Consider the following 5,409-nt stretch of genomic DNA (forward strand, 5'->3'; position numbering starts at 1 on the left):
ATTTTTAGAAGCTTCCTTTTGAGAATTTCTTGCTTTAAATTAATTGGTGTATGGGAACAGAATATTTCATGTACTTATTTTTTCTGTAATCTACTCATATTTGAATGAATTCAGTCTGAAAATGTTTTTTTTTACATTGTATTAAAGATTTAGTCATTGGGGGTATTTTAAATATTCAAATGGTAAGAAAGCCATTCAAATATCTTTTAAGAGAATGAAATGAACAACCTATTTTACATTACTTATGTAGTTTCAATCAGTTGTTCTGTTCCCCAGAGAGGACGTGCTTGCTCACAATCATGCATGCTTTCTTAGCAGTAAATGAAATATATCTAATTAACTGGATTTTATCTGTCTTTCCCCTCGAAGAATCATAATCTACAATGAATTAATAACAGGGGATAGCAGTATTGCATTGTTCCTGTGAAATATCAATTATGTGTAGACAAATGAAATGGTTTGTTAATAGGGGAGACCGAGGTTTGTTGGAACATGGGGTAAGTTGAAACATTGTAATTTTCTTTAACGCCTGTAAGATAAATTTATGCAATATTGCCCTCAATCTATTGCTATTAATAATACAACAGTTGTATTATTAATAGCAATAGATTGAGGGCAATATTGCATAAATTTATTTTATAGACGTTAAAGAAAATTACAATGTTTCAACTTACCCCATGTTCCAACTAATCCCGGTCTCCCCTACAGGTTGTAATTCTTGAATTTCAAATCCTGATCATGCACCACTGCCAGAAAACAGACATCCTGTGCCATATTTATTTTCTTCATTCATCTTATTAGTTTGTAATTATGCATTCCAGGAATGTTGTTAATAATGAAAAAGGGGCCTCTGGTATTAGAGAGGTATATCAATCATGCATACATGTGTCTTGACACCCCATTCAATTGGGTGTATATCATTTAGTAAAATATATCAATCAACTTTATCATCAAGTACTCAATCTTTTATTCATTTTGGTGTTTTATGTTTTGTTTTTTTTTTTCCTTTGACATTACAAAATATTATTTAAAGGAGAATGTAACCCATTGCAACAAATAAACTGGTTTGAAAGTCATAAAAATCAAAGAACAAGACCAATTACAGTTTGAGAAAATATCAACAAACACTAAGATGTATGCCCTCTAACGACAAGAACATCTGGTCTTCTGATATTTATAAGTGAAATATGTACAAAAGTCAAATTTCCATTGATCATTTTCTGTTTTCACCAAGTCACAGGTCTCAAGGGTTTCATTTTCCTTTAAACTGTTAAGACATGAATTAATTTCCAATCATAATGTTCTTGGTACTGAGGTCATTCCTGCTCAATTATCAGATATTGGGAGTGGATATCACAACTTCCAACACATATCATCATACAGTATACAAGTCAAGCTACATCATAAACAACAAAGAGAACACATGTACATGTATAGACTACAACATTTATTTCATCACATACTAAAAATATGACATGTGGATATAAAACTATGCATAGTATCAAAATATATCCCAAGAAATTTACAATTATTTTACAATTTATCTAATGTGGCAGCAATGAAATAAATTCCAGGGATGGTTTTTAGATCTACATCATCACAAAAGCTTTGTTTTTTTCTACAAAAAATATAACAAATTAGATTCACCCTTAATATGGAAAATAATACTGAGTGATAAATGTTGGAGTTGTATGGTCTATTGATGCAACATCTCCAGACCTGTAGATGTTAAATGAGGAATCATGATTACATGTGTTGATGGTTTATTAATTTTAGCACCAGAATACTCTTCATTCTGAAGGATTGCATATTCAAAACCCTCGGCTCTTGGGAATTATTTAATCCTCACTAAAATAGTCTGCACCAAGCAGTAAAATTTGGTTTCAGTTGCTAGTTGCTTTATATGTGAGGACACTTAGTGTATTTCAGTCTGAAAGCCTGGGTCATTCTGTAATTTGTAAACATTAGCAATTAAATGAATGGGGTACAAAACTACCTAAAGAAGCAATATATTCCCAGCAGATTGTCAAAGAAAGGAGTAGTTTTATTACAAAGATTCATTATCCTTTATGATTACAAAAAATAGTATTTGATTGTTCCACAAGTATTTCAATACACATTTTAAAAAATCTTTTAAGCGAATCACTATTGCACCAATAACTAAACACACATATAAACACTCTTAAAAACTTGATTGTGCAATAAGACCATTGGGAATGTTTGCTTATTTCAACAACTTGCTTTCACATATTAAGTAAATTTACATGTAATCAAATGCTTTATCACAATATATCATGGTAATATACTAAATGGAGGTATTGTCAAAGCTCCCCCCCCCCTCCTCATTCTGTATGCAGGTAAAGATAATTATAAGTTTCTAAACAACTTATTTTTAATTTTTCATGTTCACTCACTGGTACAAAATATGCGAAAATACAGGTGACTTCTCAACATTGGCTTTACAGATCTTTTACATGCAATTCAATCACCAGTGGGGAGTAAATACAAAATAAATTTTATGCATGATTGTAAAGTACAGCATTATGATTGCCTGTTGTATTTCCTTGGAAAGTAGTAACAATAATAAGTTTACCAAAAACTTATAATTGCACAGCTTTATTTGACATTCAATTTGCATATTATTGTCGCTATGCATTTCATTAAGAATTATCATAGAAAATAATATATAAAATATATTAATATGTTAAGCTGACATCAGTAGACCCAATTCTAAGTAACAGAAATGTTAAAAATATATGAAAATTGGCTCTTAAACTTCCTATTTTATACTTATATGGGCCTGAAATATGTGTCTGTAAACTATCACATATTTGATTTCAGCAGTCTCTTTTTCAGTATTTCCCCCTCAAGATACTTTAATATATCAAATAAATAATTGAATAGAATATGAATAACATACATTGCATGATAAACAGCATATGATAGGAATCATATGACGATGAACATGCACTATTATGAAAGGATATTGATTCAGCATGAAACAGAAATAGAGAGGTATACTGTATGTCAATGCCAATTCAGACCTCTTCAAAATATAGAATACAAATGCTATATAAATAAAATATGTGAGCTCTTCAATTTAACAAGACATTGCACCATGATCTATACTAATGTTCCTTTCCATCAGTATGTGCATGAACCCATGAGAACTGAAGACAAGTCTGTAAAAAATCTTCACACACTTCTAACACATGGTATTTCTATATCATTTTGCAAATTCAATAAATTAATGAGTTGCGATATAAAATATTCCCAGAAAGCTTTTAATTAGGATTTATCAAAACCCAAACTGTACACTGCAACAATGATAAAAGATAATGTTATTGCTAATTGATCAAAGTACTAATTATGCAAAAAATACATTCAATATACATCGCTTTGTAACACACATCTACAGTTGGTAGTGTGTCCTTGGTTTACAATAAACCATCTTAAATCAATGACACCTATAAAATTTACTGATCAAAGATAGCTCTACATACATGTACCAATTGCATAATCAATTTGATTAAAAATTCTAAGAAACTGTACATTCATTAAAAATATTGTACTGATAAACATCAAATCGCTAGCAAAATTTTTATATAAGTGACAAATGTAAAATTTTACCATCAAAATAAATGATTAATAAGTGTGGCCAAGTTCATGTTTTGCAAGATCTATTATTCTGGAAAATATAAAATCAAACCAATTATGGTCAGTATACACATTGCATGAATTAGATAATTATACTCCATGTTGCATTATACCTTGTGAGTGAAAAAGAACTTGACACCTCACAATTCCTTAATTTAAGGAAAAAATATGTCACGGCCACAAAATTATTACATATGGCCTGAAAGAGCATGCTCTCCTAAATAATTTGATACCATATTTATGTAGTATTCTTTGCAGGGATGTAAATTTTGACTTGTGAATAATTAAGGCATGACTGCAATGAATGAATCCAGATGTCAATGATGTCATAATCATACAATGGTTGCATTAAAATCCATTTCACAAGACCTTTTAATAATTTACATCATACTTGTTAAATAAACACAATTTAGTATCAATTATCAATTTAATTTAATTAAAAGTTGATTAGCAAATATTTCATTTCATATATTGATTCCACTTTAAAAACAAATATCATAATATACATAACAAATGTATTCATAAACATAGTGTATAAATGATCAAATTAAGTATCTAACATAAGTATTTAAGCATAAGATACACTACAAATGTAAAAAAGTGAGGAGCCTAAAAAAATGTGTTCACTAATTTAAACTCCTGAAGGATTTTTGCATCATTGGCATCTGGATTCATTCATTATAGTGATGCCTTATTTTGATGCAAATCAAAATTTACATCACTTCAAAGAATACCAACTGATTATTCAAGCATGAAGACATACAACATAAATATTTGGGAGATACTCTTTCCTGCCACATATACTGATTATGCCTTCACAATACATTTTTCCTTAAATTGGAGATTTGTGAGACCTGTTTCAATTTTTTCATTTTACTCATATGGTAAAGATTATCCTGAAATGATTATACTTTCAATGAAAAGGCCTAAATAAATTGATCTCTGGTTAAGAATCTCATCAACTAGCAGATACGCGTATTATCTAGACATACCTGTTTATCAGTGAGGTACCTGAAAAAGAGCTCAATTTAAACCATGCTTCCCAGAATCCAGGGAAATTTTCGTCTGCTAGATCAAAAGATCCTTATCTTTGACAGAAGTTCTTCCTTTGGTTTTAGGTAACCACATCCTAAAAGGAAGTGCATTACTCTAACAAGGTCTACAGGATGTCACTAAAACAATACCATTCCAGGATTTTACTTCAACTCTTGTTTCTATATTTGTTTTCAAATCCAAATTCTGTTTTTATCTACTCTCTCTCTCTCTCTCTCTCTATATATATATATATATATATTCTCGTTTATATATATCTATATATATATATATATATATATATATATACTCTCATTTACATTGCTGTCATTTTGATTTTGTGTATTCATTGTTAATTTCTAGTACCATTTTAGTGTGATTATACCTTGTTCTACTCTTTATACATAATTACCCGTTCTTTGTTTAATCTAAGTTTATCTCTGTATGTGTGTCTTGATGCATACTATGATGTTTTTTATATTGACCTCTGCTTATGTAGTAGTGTCTGGAATAAAATCTTGAATTGAAATTGAATATATACATATATATAAGAGCATCTTGGTTTTCCACGTATTGGCAATAATAAGACATCAGAAATGTGAAATAAATTCACAAGTAATGCAATTTTGCAATGCCAATAAGTTCTTTTATTAAATAAAAGAACTTGTGAATCTGTTTCACATTTCTGATATATATATATATACATATATATATATATAC

This window comes from Lytechinus variegatus, chromosome 3 (assembly GCF_018143015.1).
Source record: "Lytechinus variegatus isolate NC3 chromosome 3, Lvar_3.0, whole genome shotgun sequence".
In the NCBI taxonomy this organism is placed as follows: Eukaryota; Metazoa; Echinodermata; class Echinoidea; order Temnopleuroida; family Toxopneustidae; genus Lytechinus; species Lytechinus variegatus.